Source organism: Suricata suricatta, chromosome 10 (assembly GCF_006229205.1).
Source record: "Suricata suricatta isolate VVHF042 chromosome 10, meerkat_22Aug2017_6uvM2_HiC, whole genome shotgun sequence".
NCBI classification, from domain to species: domain Eukaryota; kingdom Metazoa; phylum Chordata; class Mammalia; order Carnivora; family Herpestidae; genus Suricata; species Suricata suricatta.
In genome coordinates this window covers 28,933,296-28,951,016 of record NC_043709.1, presented here as the reverse complement: position 1 = coordinate 28,951,016, position 17,721 = coordinate 28,933,296, and the positions used below count along the sequence as shown (strand labels likewise).

Genomic DNA, 17,721 nt, shown 5'->3' with positions numbered 1-17,721 from the left:
CAAGATGCTTTAAGCATTATCTTTTCTGAAATTTTAATCCATTCCAATCAGGAGTCATTTGATATTCCTAAATGAATCACAAAGTTTGATGTGTAGGGTGAAACACGGTTTTTGAAATCAAATGGGTTGTAGTTTAAATTCCAGTTCTTTCACTAATTAAACTTTTGGTAAAATTACTTAACTCTTTTAAGCCTTTTCTCATCTATAAAATAGAACCCCCCCTTTTTTTCTTTCACAAGTGTGACTAGAGGGTTACAATGAAATAAAGCATATAAAATACATAGTCCAATTCCTGCCATAAACTAGTAAGTTAGCAAATGGCTTTATCTTCTTGAGTCCTCCCCAAATGAGGGAAGGGGGACTGGAGGAGAGCAAAACACAGGCGTGAGAGGGAGGGACTTAAATCACTGGAAACTACTAAAAACCCTGCTGTGGGTTTGGGGTCACTGTATTCAAGGACTCTGCACTTTAAAGCAGTTATTTCTCTGTGGCATTATTTAAAGTAGCCAAATTATGAAAGCAGCCCATGTGTCCATCAATAGATAAATGGATAAAGAAGATGTGATACATATATTCAATGGAACGTTACTCAGTCATAAAGAAAGAATGAAATCTTGCCATTTGCAACAACATGGATGGATATAGAGAGTATAATGCTAAGTGAAATAAGTGAGTCAAAGAAAGACAAATACCATATGATTTCACTCATGTGTAATTTAAGAAACAAAACAAAGGAGAAAAAAAAGAGACAAACCAAAAAACAGACGCTTAACTGTAGAGAACCAACTGAGGGTTACCAGAGGGGAGATGGGTGCGGGTGGGGGAGTGAAATAAGTGAAGGGGATTAAGAGTACACTTATCTTGATGAGCACTGAGTAATGCATAGAATTGGTGAATCACTATATTGTACACCTGAAACTGATAGAACACTGTATTTCATTATACAGGAATTAAAATTTTAAAAATTAAAAAATAAAAAAAAATTAAAAAAAAAGCAGTTATTCCCTAGTGAGGTTGATTAGTAAAATCCTTTGGAGGGACGCCTGGGTAGCTCAGTTGGTTAAGGGTCCAACTTTAGCTCAAGTCATGATCTCGCAGTTTGAGAGTCGGGTCTCTGCATCAGGCTCTCTGCTGAGAGCTCTGAGCCTGCAGCCTGCTTTGGATTCTGTGTCTCCCTCTCTCTCTGCCCCTCCCTATTCATGTTCTGTCTCTCTCTCTCTCTCAAAAATAAATCAACAACAACAATAACAAAATCCTTTGGAAATGGGCCCGGGCCTCTATCTTATATTCAGATCTAAGACGGGCCTCACACTCAGATTCTCATTCAAGAGGTTGTAACGCAAGCCTAGAAAACCATGTTTTCATAATACTCTACATTTTGAGGTCAAGCAAGATTGGTAACTGCTGAACTAAGGTGATGTCAAACGCCACAATGACAAGCTGGGACAGCCCAACTCCCAGAAAGCTCATGCTTCTGGAACAAATCCTCAGGACTAAGTGAAACAGAAGCATATGTGACTTTTGTTATTGTGATAATTAATTTTATATGTCAACTTGGCTGGGACACAGATGTGCCCAGATATTTGGTTAAACATTATTCTAGGTATGTCTGTGAGGGTGTTCTGGATGAGATTAACATTTGACTCAATAGAGGAGCAAACTGGATTGTTCTCCCCAGTGTGGGTGGGCATCATCCAAGCCCTTGGAGGCCTGAAAATCAGGGGAAGGGAAAATTTGCTTCCTCTGTTTTCAAGTGAGACACTGGTCTGCACTAGGACTGGAACTCGTATCAGTGGCTCTCCTGAGTCTCAAGCCTTGGGGCTTGAATGGCTGTGGAAAAGATGACCATTAACTGGTAGAACTTAAGAGAGCTGAGATCCATCTCAGAAGCTGAAGTTTGTGAGTGCAGGATTGGGACACATGATGGGAGCCTGGAAGATGAGGTTCCCTGCTACCTTAAATGAAGAAGCTTCGAAGAGCCAGGCATCTCTTCATCGTCTCGGTGGTGGGGATTCTATGGAGAGGAAAAAGTTAGGAGGAAAACCCACCAAAATATTGGAGCATGTCAGAGGGAGGAACAGCATGTGATAGTGAGCCCCCAGTAATTTGTCATTTAAGGAGATGACGGCGGTCTCCGCTATTCCTTTCATGGTACTACCGAGGAATGAGTGTGTGGTGGAAAGAAGACCCCCCTTTGGCCCCCTCCCCACTTAGACCTGGCTTATCTAGTAAAGGTGATTTCACTTTATGAATTTCTTTCCAGTGAGTCTTTGAAGTCCTGCGGGGGTCATTTTTGACAACTCTCTTCCCTTCGAAGGCTCGTCATGCTGTAGAAGAGCATCGCATCCCCAAATGTGCTCAGTGAAGCAGGGGCTCGTAGGTGTTGCATAAAAGGAGACTCTACCATCAGCCAAGTTTGGGAAACGGCGGGTTAACAAAGAGAAAGCAGCATGTTTTCTCAGATCTTTTAACAAGTTAGTGTACATTGTGAATTTGTAAAAGACAAATATAATTTGAAGCATTTCTCCAAAATGTTTGACCATTGTTGCTGTGTTAGTAAGGATTCCTCTGGTTTTTAAATGACAGAAACTGAGCTCCAACAGGCATAAGCCATAAAGGGAATTTATTGGCTCACAGAATCATGAAGCCCAGGCACGGCTGAATCTGGGGGCCTCAAATGATGTCACCATTGCCTGTCTCCCTCCATCTGTTGGCTCAACCTTTCTCTGGGTTGGCTTCATTCTCATGAACTCATTCTCTATGGTCTCTGGAAGCTCCAGGCATACAGTATACTTATAGTTACAAATTCCACTTAAGAAAAGATCTCCATGACACAATAGAACTTACTATAAGTGAATTTATTTTTGAATTTATTTTTGAATTTAAAAGTATTTAAATCATAAGCAATTAAGTTACAATAATGAGATAAAAATGTAATTCCTGAAGAGCTTGTTTTTATATAAAGGTCTTTTCGGTGACAATCCATGGTATTGGTGCATATTCGTTTCAGATACCATGAAACTACCTATGGAAACTATCCCTTAGAGGTATTAATGTATTTGAGAACTTGGTTTTCTTCCCAATTTCCTGATATTGCCCACCCAAAATTGATGCCCTATAATTTACACAGTGTTTTCTTATTGCTTCCAGAGTCATGAGGGGTTAACTTGGGTTAAAGAAATAGGTTATCTATAAACACATTAAGGTAAACATATTTAATCTCTGACCATGAACCTATTTTAGATGAACTCTGTTAGAAAACTGCCTAAGATATACTCATAAATTCTCATGAGATGACAACTTTTTAATTTTTTATTTTCTTGAGAGAGAGTGCATGAGTGCACGAGCAGGGGAGGAGTAAAGGGTGTGGGAGGGAGAGAATCTTAAGCAGGCATCACACTCAGCATGGAGCCCAAGGTGCGGCTCCATCTTATGACTGTGAGATCATGACATGAACAGAAATCAAGAGTTGGGCACTTAACCAACTGGGCCACCCAGGTGCCCCAGATGTCAGCTTTATTGTAAATGTATGACTAGACTCCAGATATATTTGACTGTGAATCATGGGATTCTTCATTAGTGTCCCAAATTGGTTTTAAATCAACATCACATCATGATAATGGCAGGAATTGCTGTATAGTCAATATGAAAGACACTTCTCTTTAATTGGTCAACTAGTAATCATTTTCATTTTGAAATGCTTAATGGTAATGAGTTTATTTTTACATATAGCATATTTTGGGGGATTTTGATTTTTCTAACCTAAGGAAATTATTTTAGCAAGTTAGAAACTGAATTCCTTGGTTATGCTCATTTCTCTTCCAGTATGTTTACTGTGTCCTTATGGCCAGCTAGGAAGTGAACTATAATGAAAGCAAAATCATTTGGAATTTTTATAACTGGAATCATAAACACTTTTGTCAATCCATTCTATGTTGCAACTTGATACTCACTAATGATAATATCTTGAAAGATCAAGATTGGGGGCGCCTGGGTGGCTCAGTTGGTTAAGCATCCGACTTCGGCTCAGGTCATGATCTCACAGTTCGTGGGTTCAAGTCCCACATCAGGCTCTGTGCTGACAGCTAGCTCAGAGCCTGGAGCCTGCTTCGGATTCTGTATCTTCCTCTCCCTCTGACCCTCCCCTGCTCACACAGTCTCTCTCTTTCAAAAATAAATAAAACATTAAAAAATTAAAAAAAATCAAGATTCTTCAGTAGTTTCTGAATCATTAAAAGAGATCATACTATGCCTAACAATAAAATAACATTATTTTTTATTATATTGCTTGGAAACTAGTTATCGACATAATGTACATATGTGCACCTTCTTTGAGTTGTTTGATATAAGAGATCACTCTGCAAGTTATAATAAGGTTTCTAACAGAATTCTTAGTCCCAACCTTTTGAAATAAATGCATACGTTTTCTTCTACATCAGAGCCTTTTAGGTAACAGGTAACATTGATTGATAAGTGCTCTATACAGATATCACATTAAAATTGTTCTTAACATTTATTCATTTTTGAGAGACAGAGACAGAGTGTGAGTGGGGGAGGGGCAGAGAAAGAGGGAGACACAAAATCTGAAGCAGGTTCCAGGCTCTGAGTTGTCAGCATAGAACCCCACGTGGGGCTTGAACTCATGGACCACGAGATCATGACCTGAGCTAAAGTTGGACCCTTCACTGACTGAGTCACCCAGGTGCCCCCAGATATCACATTTAAACCTCACAATGACTTTAGAAAAAAGGTAGCATTTTTTAAACTCAATTTTACAGAGCTGGAAACTGAGGTATAGGGAAGTTAAGTGCTTAATATTACACAGTTTATAAATGGCAGAATTGGCTAAGCGATCCAATCCCAGAACCAATGATAATATAATGATTGGTTGTTTCACCTGTGAGCAGAGTACTTGGAAACATTACTTAAGGCACAACAATAATGGGAAAATTTAGATTTGTCTCAAATGTAGAAAAGCCTTACATTAAGGGCACTGGTGCGCATGTGTACACACACACACACACACACACACACACACACACACACACATTCTATAAGGATTGCCTGATGGTTCAGCACATTTTGGTTATTGCACGGCTTTTGTTTTCTTGACTTGAGTTAAAAAGACTTTAACAAAGCTCCCATAAATAAGAGACCAAGTAAATAAAAATCTCATATTTGTAGTGTTACACTAATAAGCTTAATAATAATAATCCACAAACATCTGCAATCATAAAATAAAAACTTCATTACCATTTCAATGCAGTCACTACAAATCCTCAGGTTAGCCAGTACACCAGCTGTGTCCTGGTGCTTCACAACACAAACAGCAATTCATTCCAAATTACCACTCTCTGTTAGGGACTCTTGCTCCCTGGCTCTGTCCCAAACACTCCTGCTGTTCAGGTCTATTGTTTCCCCTCACTAGAAGCCTTTTATTTCCTGGGAAAGCTTGAAGGACTGTCTCCATGAAAAACTAGGCTAATCTTCTAACTTCTGATCTCCCACTCCATGTCCTCCGATATCCTGGGCATACTCAGCCTTCCTTTCTCTCTCTTCCTTTCTCTCTATCCAAGTGACATCTAATATACATTTCTAGAAGGTGTACAGAATACTTCACCCAAAGAATGCAATTAAAGGAGTTAACAAGGCTAATGCTATTTCATAGCTTTGTAAAATGAACTAGTTTGAGATTCAGATAATGAGCTTTAGTCTCTCCATAGGAACTGTTGAGTTGAGAAAACGCCCTCTCCATACTTCCTGCCATGGGCCTCTAAGTCATCGGATTCCATATAAAGTTACAGAGGACTTCCCTCTGAGAGTTTATGGCCTCAGAACAGCAGGTTAAAAACCAGATTGGTGGAAAAGGAAGGGTAGTCTCTTAGCCACATGTAACACATATCCCAGCTTATAGAAATTTTATACTGCTTAAGAGATCATACTTAACAGGCAGTTTATTTTTATGCTGCAAAATACTTATCTATTCCTTTTCATCTGAAGCTTAAACTTTTTTGCAATTCTGAATACAATTGAAGGGAAGGAATGAGAGGGTATTTGATCTTAGCTCTACTGATCCAAATGGTACTGATACATAAGATTTCCGGAAAATATTGTATTTTGGATTAACTCTTCCAGTGCACAAGCATAAACAAGAGATTTATTTCTTTTAGGATATGGAAATTCAAGTCTATTCCCTGTCACAATAGGGGTCATTTAAATATTTCCTCTATTTATAATTTCTAAATGGATGCTAGAAATGTACTTAAAAAATATCTTCTGTTTTGTTGTCATAACCCAGTACTTTGTACAGATGACCTCACATTGTTTTCCTAGGTACCTGGGGATCTTTTTTTAAAGATTCTTCAAATCTTCGTCTGGGACCCTTTTACGGAGCAGGTAGAAGAGCCTCCTGGAGCCAGGAGCTTGTATCTGAGACCATCTTCCCCTTGGAATATGGCAGCTGACTGAAAATGAAGTTAACCCTAATAGCAACCAAAGGTATCTTGGCTGTTTGATGTGCCCATTTTGACGCCCATCAATAAAAAAGAATTGCTCTGTGGGCTAACACAGAATATAACTTTGCAGAGATGAAACATGGCAGCCATTCATAACACCACACACCCTTTCCCAAGCAGCCTGTTATACAGATGAAACATTGTTTTTCCATGGCAAATTTACAAAGACAGGAGGGGAGAGGGTAGAAGAATCTGTCTGCAGGGCTCTATTGTACATTACAGAAAAAGTTATTGGGGAACATTTGTCAATAAACATGGTAATGGGCTCATTTTCACAGATTGGATATTTCATAGATAGATCCCAGCTCAAGGGTCACTTTTAAATCTTGACAAGAAATGTGCAACAAAGACGTGCATATGAAGAATGGAAATGGGACACCCTGTAAAGCTGATTCATTTTAAACACAAAAGCTAAGGGTGAGTTAACCTATTACTTATTGCTCCTTTATAATCTTCTCTTTGGCAGCTAGCAAATGGTACTTGATGTATTTTTTTCAAAATAGAAAAATAAAGTGACATCTGTTTATGGAATTCACCAGCAGGTCCACACATTGTGGGCTGTTTTGACAATTGGTTTCTAAAAATAGATTTAGGACAAATATAAGCATTCTTTGGCATGGTTAGAGTCATCACAGACTGCCTACGTAATCAACTCCTGGCACCTGAATGCCTATTTTTAGGAAACCCAAAGACATGAGTTGTGGTCATTTTGGAGACATTTATGAAGCTCGTAGTATTTCACAGATGATGAATTTCCATTTTGAATGCAAACTCTCGAAACAAGACTCAACTTAAAGGAAACATTTTTTGCCTGAAAGCACTATCCTGAACCTTGCTTCATCCCTCCAGATTATTGAATTATAATACATGATTGCAAATTTACTATACTCACACAGATAGTTTGTATAGGCTGGGTTCAAAATGCACCATTCTTAAGAGGGACTTGGAAAATTTACCAACAGTCAGGTGACAGTCATGTATCAGTGTCAGCATATGATAGGAGAGGTCAGATTCTGGGAGGCAAGACAACTTAAAACAGAGATCCAAGTACCATATTTGATGACTCCAACTTGCTACACAGAATGACATTCAGTGCCTTCTGGAGACACAGGATAGAAGTAGTAGGTATTTGGATAACTTTCTTCAGGGATAGTTCAAATACCAAATTAAAAGCTTACAGGTCCTTAAAGGAGACAGAATACTCAATCAAACTCTTCAACAGGAGATTCTATCTATCTATTTATCTATCTATCTATCTATCTATCTATCTATCTATCTATCTATCTATCATCTATCAATCTATCATCTATCTTCCTATCTACTTACCTACCTAATTATCCATCTATTTATAACTATTTATACACACACAGACACACACACACATACATGCACACATAATACACAATATTTTTGTTTAGAAAATATTTGTTTACTTGAAATACATTAAGTATCTCCATGTGCATAACAATTGTCTAGTAATAGTACATAATAAATCAACCAAATAAAATCTATATTAACTGAAAATATGTACTTAAATTCAGAGGATTAGACTATTAACCATAAAAGTAAATGAGACAACAAAATCCTTCTGGAAGAAAATCTTGATTTAAATAAGCAAATAATGTTGATATTTTATACAAGGTAAGATTAGATTCATCTGTCTTATATTTGTGGTAACCTCTAACAAGTCTTTAAATACTTTGATACCTGCTTCAATGCTTTACTTTTCTCTCTTTACATGCTACCTTGACTTATATTCCTGATATTGGTGATTAAGACCCTCTGAACACTTTTCATTCTGTCTTCTTCACTTTCCAAAGGCCAGCTAAGTTGTCCTATCATTAAAAGGCCTCTTGATTTCTAGAGATGATTATTCCAATTTGAAAATTTCTAAATGTCCTGGGAACTCATGTCGACCACACTAATGATGTAGCAGAAGAAAGATGTATAGATATTAAACTTCTGCTAAAGATAATTTGGAATTTAGGGATAAAGGCAGAATTGGACATGGGGGTCATGGGAGGGGGATAATTAAAACCACTCTGATTAAATTCAGCCTATTGAAATATTTCAATGGAATGAGAATGATCATTCATGCCCTGAGGGAAAATTGCCATTCCCTTCTGGATGGAATTCCTATTTTTGAGAACTGCAAATTTGCTAAAGTGGTAGATTCGTCCAAAATTAGCTTGTAAAATGCTTGCAATAAGCAACATCTCCAAATCGTGGTAAAATGGCATTTTCTACAGATATTCCATGACAAAATATCTTATATAGGCTAAAGTATAATTATCAAAATGTCTTCTATTTCTTCAGGGTTTCATTATCATGTTTTGCAAGTTTAATATCATATACGGAGCTTCTATGAGCCAAAAAGTAATACATTTCTATGTCTGCCAAGGATATCCAGCTTCTGGACTCCAGAACCAAAGGAGGCTGTCCTCAAAAATATGTGAGTTTTCTTTTTTTTTTTTTTGGTCCAAAGAAACATTGCTAATGCCATGATTGATCACCTACCTCAAAATTTATCTCAGCAAGTCAGATAAGAACTATTAAGTGTCCGTAGCATACAAAACCCTTTATGGTAATGACTAAATGACACAATATTAGTTTAGCAAAGAAAGGAAAAAAAATCCAAATACAGTGGGTGACACCTAGGTAAGAGGTTACTAATGGTTTCTTTCCTGAGTTTTAATGAGTGGGGCGAGGTTGGGATGAAGAGAATAGGAAAACGTTAAATGATATTCAAGAAAAGGCTGTGTGGTTTTCAGTGTGAAGTATCGGGTAACACTGATCTGTCCCTTCTCTTTCAGATCCATTGGTGAATCGAGGTGCAACATGGCCAGTTTGGTGTGGAGAAAGCAAAGCTTGACTTCTCTCATGGGAACTAAATCCACGATCCTATCCTTTCTAGTCTTAGATTCTAATAGAGATGAACAATACGAATGAATGGTGATTTTAGAAATCATCTTTAAATTTATCCCTTTGACAGACAAATTAAGTGTGGTCCTCTCCCACCTATCAATAATACCTGAAGAGCACACTATGCTTTCATCTGGCAGAATCTTTTGGAAAGTTATTTGTGTTGTTTTTCCATTTATATAGTTCAAGGTAAATCCCAACAGGATTATAAACCACAGGAATTTTCAAGCCTACATAGCCCCTGATCTTTTCAATAGCCCCAAGCGGTTCTAGGTGTCCGTGAAGTCAGACTCCAAGTAATTTGAGAAATTCTCACTCTGTTCTGAAGAAGATCTAAAGGCAGTATATCAGTTTCTCTGGATGCCTGGAATTGAGTCTAATAAGAGAAGTTTCCTTATAAATAACAATGGGATTTACTAGTGGCTCAGCAACAAAACCTTTTTTTAAAATTTTCCATAGATACGATGGATTTGGAGAGTATAATGGATGAGTCTTTCCCCTTTCCCCTTGAACTAGCTGATCTTGATGTGTTTGGCAATTAGAATGTGGTACAAGTGATGCTGCGTATTGATACCTCTTGGGACTGTGAGAAGTCCAAGGGGGCACAGAAAGGATGTGGAGGAGAAGCTATGTGCTCCAGTGAAGAGCCCTGGCTGAGCTTCTGACAACGTGTGAGTGAGCGTCTTGGGCTCTAGCTCAGTCTGGAGGAATGCAGATTCAGAAGACAGCATAGGGAGCAGAAGAACTGCCTAGGTGAGCCCTATTAACCCACAGTATCTTTAGGGATCAAATAATGATTGTAGTTGTTCTAAACCATTAAGTTTTAGGGTGGTTTGTTATACACCAAAACTCATACAGACATTAATACTTTCTCCAAGTTTGCTTTGAGCCTAATGATACATATTTGTAGTAAGATGTCTAGCTGGGGATAGCATAATCTATAGAGAAGTTGAATCATTATGTTGCATACTTGAAACTAATGCAACATTGAGTCAAATATACTTAAAGAAAAAAGTTAAGTTAGCTGGGAGAAGGTCTGTTTTTGAAATGTTTTTTCTTAAATGTAATTGTTTTGAGTGGATAAAAATCAAGGTTAGGGCTATGGTGGTAAAACCATTAAATCACTGGGAAAGGTGAGGTCTAATGTAAAGGCAATGACTGGTGTTGGGGAAGAGGTATCTGTGTTGGGGGGAGGCTACCTTCGTATCATCTGGACACTATAACATGCCAGTGCCTCCCATGGGAAGCTCTTGGACTTCAAAATTCTGCCTAGTGTTTTTTTGAACTGCATGAGTAAATCTTCATTCTTTTATTATTTTCATATTGAATTAGAAGCTGTTTTACATAAGTATAATTTTCTTCAGCATCTGTTGATTTTTTTGGACCATGAAATTTCGGAGGAAATTAAAAGCATGAAGGCTTGCATGGCATACTGCTGAGTTCTGCAAGTTTGAAATAAAACTTTATCTAATTCTGTCACAAAAATCTGCTTTTTAGACATAAGGCCTGACAAGCTCACATTACTCACATTCACATTTGTGATTGCCACCTCACTCTCCTCCTGAGATGATTCTGTTTCTCACCAGTTTTATGGGCCAGTAGAAAATGCATTTGCCAGTAGCCTGGGTCAGGTGCCAGCTGCTTTTGGGCTCCTTTGATTGCCATGTCCCTTCTGGAGAGGACAAGTGCCAAGGAAGTAGCAGGAGTCAGAAATGAGTCAAGGTCAGGAGACAATAGCCATGGCATCAACCCTTATGGAAATTAGCAGAGTTCACTGTAGGATGCAGGAATTAGGGACAAAGCCAAGAACTTGACCAGAACCATTCAGGCTGGTGTTGAATTTTAGGGCTGTTAGTTCTCTATTTATCCCATGGCAAAGCAGTTAGATCCTGGGAGAAGGAACTGGTTTTCTTCTAGAAAGTGGGTATTTCTGTACTTACTTAGGAGTAAGAGTGAAAGGCCAGATCTCAATTATGTGGGCTGGTCTTTGGTGGAGGGCCCTGAGCCAAAGGTGCCAGTGCTAAAGTACTAGATGACTGAAGGACAGGTCATAAAGGGAGGTGAGGAGAGCAAGCCCATGGAAGCAGGCAGAGAGCAAGAATGCAACCGATCTTGAAGGGATGGCAACAGAGAGTTCATGTTTGGGAAGCCAAGCTTAGAACGATTCTTGGATGCAAACTATACAAATGATGGGAGATTCTAAAATGTTATCTGCAGTCAAATGTTTGGGAAAGGAGAGAGCAATAACAAACATCAGGAAGATCCTGCATTAAAAATCAAGAGGCCGGCAACAGAGACCTAATTTAGAAGCTAAGTCATTTCATACCAAGAAATAAATGACAAAATGACAGGCTGGGTACAATCAAGTGGCTGTATTGTGTCCACAGTTGACTTTGCATGTCCACTTACAACCAGAATATGTACTGTGTTCCACATGGATGAGCGTCTGAGATGACTAGACTCTAGATTATGTATTCAAAATTTAAACCGAGTTTCACCTTTGTTGTCATTGGAATTTTCCTATATCTAAGATCACATTTAGCTGTGACTTGCTATGCTTCTTTTACTTCAGTCTTGAACTTATGAGTCAGAGTTTATTTTCATGGTTGGGCTGCCTGTCAACCTTTAGTCTATGAGAAACTATTGGAAAGCCAGGTATCTTTGGTTATTGACATTAAAAATGTGGGAGCAACTCTTGTTTTCACTCTGGACCTGGATTATTGTGTGTGGGGAAACAAAATGAAGGAGGGCTACTGGGAGTGTGGGCCACGGGAGGGGGTCTACCAAGACTGGGATCAGAGTGTGCAGACCTCAACTCTTCTCTTGGCCCTTAGGGTGAAGGGGCTTGTTTGAGGGTGAAGCACTGTTCACCTTTTGCTACACAGCACACATGTCTGCAGGACAGAGACCCTGATGTGTCAGAGTTATTTAACAGTGGCCCCCCGACAGACAGGGGACACAGAGGGCAATTCTTTTACACAGACTAGGAGAAGTATCATCCTACATAAGACATCACCTAAGTCCTGACAGTTGCTTGTCCTCTGAGAGCCCAGAAGTATTGTGCTTTTCCCTCCCAAATGCTGCATGGAGTGTTCTGGGATGCATATTATATTCAAATAGTAGAGTCCCACTCTCCTATTATCCATGGAGAAGAAAGAAGAAAAATAGGCCCTGGACACAGATGAAAGTTTGCTTTTACAGTTAACAAGTACACCATCACCCTTATCAACATTACTTATGACTGAATTACTAAGAGCCATCCTAATCATCACCACCATTATTGCAACTCCAATTAAAGGTGCCCGCTTCATACCAGGCACTGTGCCAAGTGCCAACATTACTGCAACTTACTGAATGCTCCTAGGAATGCTGTGAGCTTGTTATTACAGCCCCTATCTCATATTTGGAGATTCTTTAGGCCAGAAGGTAAATGCAAAAATATTAAACAACCAGTCCCATAAGGTGATGGATCTGAAGTTATGTACAGATATCCTAGCATTAACAGGTTGAAAATTAGCTCTCATCTTTCCCCCTACTCTTTTCCTGGGTAAGATCAAGTCTTTCATCAAGTCTCAGTTTAAATATTACTTTTCCCAAGAGGTATCTACCCTCAAGGACCTGATATAGTGCCCCCTCTGCAAAGCCCTCATAATACTGTCCTTCTGAGTAAAACTCTTCACACCTACAACAGCTTCCTTCTTCTCTGTCATCTTCACCAGACCAGTGTTTGAACCAAGTTCCTCATCCACCTCTCCTTGTAAGAGGGATGAACTGAACTGATGTAGCCCTGTGTGTGTGTGTGTGTGTGTGTGTGTGTGTGTGTGTGTGTGTATCAGCTATCATCAAGATTAAATTTTTTATTTTAAGTATGATTATAATCTAAAGAAATATATATATTTGCTTTACGTTATGTTAGTGCTCAGTAGTGTTTTAATTGGGTAAATAAGAATAGAGTAGAGGTGAACTCAATATGTAAATCTAAAGAAATATATAAGTATATATATATATATATACGCTTTAAATTATATTAGTGCCTAGTTTTGATTTAATTGGCTAAATGAGAATAGACTAGAGGTGAATCCAACATGTAAATTTGAGATTTGTACCAAGTGAAGATCAGATAGTGTCATAGTGTGCCACATGAACAAAGGTTTATAGGCCCTCCTGTAGAGAACACATGTAGAAAAATCACACACTTTGTTATGAAGCTGGAGCACATGTGAGTCACCACTGGTTTCAACAAAACATCTCTTAAGAGACTCAATTAATGATGCTAATTTGAATTGCACTGGTGTTGGACTTCTGCTTTCATTTATTTTATAATTTTAATATGCTTTTATAACTGAATGAGCTAGATACACAATGTATTCATATCTCATTTATATTTAGGTATTTTTACGAGACACTGTAATACAATTAATGTAAGTCAATACTAGGGGTCTGGGAGAATTTGGTTTTGCCCATAAAAAGGAAGCCTTTATGTTCCCCAAGTACAAGAAACACTGAAGAAGTCAGTAATTTCCATAAAGGCAGGACTGTGTTTCTCTTGTTCATCACTATTTCTCCACATGGGGTAGTTTGCTCCACAGCAAAGAGGCCAGCACATAGTATGTTCTCAGTAATTGTCTGGTGAAGACAGGAGGCTAAATCTTTCATCTTATTGATGGACTCTTTCTTTCCCTTTCTCCTCTGTGAGTTCCATGCTTTGGGCTTCACAGTGAGGAACACTGGTTTATCCGACTTCTTTTCTCTTCCTACCTTAATGCACGCCCCTGTAGTCTGTCCTCTTCTGTAGTACCCCTGGGAGTCCCCACTGCTGTATGTCTTTCTGGAACAGTCTTACAGAACCCCTAACAACAACAACAACAACAAAGACACATCGCCTTATAAAATGAGTCCCTTCCAGTCTTCTTTTCACACCAAACAACTTGAGAGCACTCTGTAATATGTTCTAACTTTTCAAAAATTTCCAGAAATTTCAGGAGAATGCCTTTTCATGAACATACTTAGAATATTATATCTGATGAAAACAGAATGCAGTAATACAGGAGATTTCTTTCATACCAAGTCGTTTAAACTCCAAAGTAATAGATAAAACAAAATAAGCTGAATGTCTTTTATTTTATTTTTAAAAGTTTTTATTTATTTAGTAATCTTTACAAACGTGGGGCTTGAACTCATGACCCCAAGAACAAGAATCATATGCCCTTCTGACTGAGCCAGCGATGTGCCCCAAGCTGAATGTCTTTTTTTTTTTTTTAGGTTTTTTTTTTTTTTTATAGTTTATTTAGTTTTGAGACAGAGAGAGAGCACGAGTGAGAGAGGGGCAGAGAGAAAGGAAGGCACAGAATCTGAAACAGGATCCAGGTTCTAAACAGTCAACACAGAACCTGATGCAGGGCTGGAACCCAGAACTGCGAGATCATGACTTGAGCCGAAGTTGGAAACTTAACACCCCCTGAATGTCTTTTAAATGTATGAATATTGAGAAACAGCTCAAAAATATTTTACTAGGGAGCAAAGTGTTAGAAACATAATAAAATTTTTTTTCAAATCAAAAATGTTTTCTCTTCTACTGAAGTAATCTGCATGGAAATAATCCAGTATCTCATGTTTCTATAGAAAGAAAAGAGTGTGGAGACAGAAATCAGTGGACTTGGATTAAATATTGGAGTGCCACTTATTTGTAGGCACTTAATTTCATTGAATCTCATACTTAATTCCCTCAGAGTTGTTGTGAGATGATATACATGTGGATGGACAGTTGATTTTTGTTTTTTTCTCCCCGCCCCCCCCCCCCCACTCCGGAAAAGATTAAATTTATTATACATGTTTTAGAAACAATTGGTTGAAGTTACTTGATTAGCTAACTGGTAACCAGAGCTGCTACTAATTGGTTCCTTTAAAAGTAACCACTTATATTACTTTCCTACCACTTCCAAGGGGATTTAATAAATTATACCAGGCCTGAATAACTGTCACAGTGTTGGCCATAAGAGGAAGTATGCTAAGGTACCATTTCACTAGGCTTGATCATTTAGTTAGAGTATTGCATGTACTGAGTTGTGCACTTGTGTATTCAGCATCCATCAAAATTGTTTTGAGATTAATATCTATTGCATGACATTAATAAAATAATGTTACAGAACATAATATCATATATACAGAATCATTTTCTTCTAAAATATGTTATTTCTTGATCTCTATGATTTAGGTTTGTGACAGATGGGAGATAATATGGGTCATCTGGTGGTAGGAGTCTGCCATTATAACAAACACATTTTCTAGAGGGTTATCCTCCCCCCTTCTCTTCATAGTCGTAGATAATTCAGTTCAAAGGAAACACTTCAAAAAGAAAAAAAAAAACAACTACAAAAGAAATTCAGGAACAATGGAATTCATCATTGTCTTTTTATGTGGTTCTTCTTGTATATCCTACATCACAGCTGTGGGGTAGTAAGATCAATTGGTTCTTCTAGACAAGGGAAAGTCAAAAGAATTGTGTTCCAGAAGCACCTGGATGACTTAGTTGGTTAAGTGTCCAAGTTCAGCTCATGTCATGATCTCGCAGTCTGTGCGTTGGAGTCCTACAACAGGCTTTGTGCTGACAGCTCAGAGCTTGGATCCTGTTTCAGATTCTGTCTGCCTCTCTCTCTGCCTCTCCCCCAACTCCCATTCTATCTCTTTCTCTCTAAAATAAACAAACATTAAAAAAAATTTACGTTTCAGATCATTTTCCCGTTTCCTACCAGACATCTTAGGCAATCACTTAATTTTTCTATAACACAGAATTCTTCGCTGTGCTTTGAGGGTTCACTGACAAACATATATAAACTTTATAGAGCAATATACAAGTCTATCAAAATTAAATAATTTTATTGAACACATTCCCTAGAATGTGTTCCATGCTGGTAATGTGTATGATAAGAATCAAAAAGAACATTAGATTGAACATTTCTCCCAACTTATTTGCTCTGAGAACTTCCTCATCTATTAAAAGTCAGTATAATTATGTTCAACTGTGACTACCTTTTTTGTATCTCCTAAGGCAAAATGGCTAGTGCAGAGGTCAGGGGCAGGCAATTCTCATCTCTTTGCTTCTCCTAGGTGCCCTAATTATAAACATGAGATGATTTGATACAATCAGCTTTAAAAAGTATATAATTATACTTTTATAATTATAATTAAAATTTTTTATATTTTATTTTAGAGAGAATGCATGAATGGTGGACAGAAGCAGAGGGAGAGAAAGAGAGAGAGAGAGAGAGAGAGAGAGAGGGAGAGAGAGAGAGAGAGAGAGGGAGAGAGAGAGGGAGAGAGAGGGAATCCTAAGCAGACTCTACGCTCAGCGTGGCATCCAATTTGGGGCTCAATCTCACAACTGTAAGACCATGACCTGAGCTGAAATCAAGAGATGGATGTTTAATCGCCTGAGCTACCCAGGCACTCGTATAACTATAATTTTGAAAAAAACTTAAAATGGAAACATTTAAAAATGTTGAAGTACTGTGTCTAGTGTTTTTTTCCCCCCCTGGGAATTCATAGTTTTCTTCAAGTTTTAAATGGTTAGCATTTATGGATGTGGCTTTACTGCAGAACTCTCCGGCTCTCTTTACTATTTTTCAAGGTAGTGAGAAATTCAAAATACTTGTTTATTGTGTACATTTCATTGACTCTTTAGCTATGCCATGTTTTAGTAGGGTTTTAGAATTTTTAGTTTTTTTTTAAATGTATATTACCATAAATGGGCCTCTGGGTGTATGGTTTCAAAATCCTATGAAAATGTCCCATAGGCATTCTCCATCCTAGTACATTTAAAATCAAATACATAATTTTCAGAAACATTTAACAAGATGATGTTAAACACATTTGTTTAAGGATACTTTAAGTGTTAAGCACTCTCAGGAGAATTAATACAGGCATACTTAATCTGATATGGGATTGTCCATGATGAATTCTCAGAGTCTGGGAAGTAACAAAATGGTGAAAAAGTATGAAACAGTTAAATAAGTGATTCTGTTGTGAAGATGCTTTAAGTTTTCCTCTTTAGCTTTGAATGACTCCATTGATTTGGACATTTAAATCTACTGTAAGAGAACACCTCCAATTTAAATAGCCTTTGCCTGGCTTCTCTTCTACCCTTACTACCCCCAGGCTTGCATCTCCCGCCCCCCACTGCCCCCGCCTTTTCCCTCACCTTCTTGTGGCTCCTAGATTTATTTTCTGATCAGCTAGTGGCTGGATATGATAAACAGTGGTGGCAAGCAAAATGCCACTCAAATTC

The 17,721-nt window shown here is 38.1% G+C and overlaps 1 long non-coding RNA gene across 1 annotated transcript in view; it reads left to right on the top strand.

Annotated features, from left to right (window-relative positions):
* The window catches only part of LOC115304963, a 33,379-nt gene extending 21,246 nt beyond the window's left edge, over positions 1 to 12,133 (top strand). The window contains exons 7-11 of the long non-coding RNA XR_003914692.1: positions 2,264 to 2,474; positions 6,334 to 6,498; positions 6,794 to 6,932; positions 8,832 to 8,967; positions 9,329 to 12,133. This is a non-coding gene — a long non-coding RNA (uncharacterized LOC115304963). The remainder of the gene's footprint in view (positions 1 to 2,263; positions 2,475 to 6,333; positions 6,499 to 6,793; positions 6,933 to 8,831; positions 8,968 to 9,328) is intronic.
* Positions 12,134 to 17,721: the final 5,588 nt, after the last annotated feature.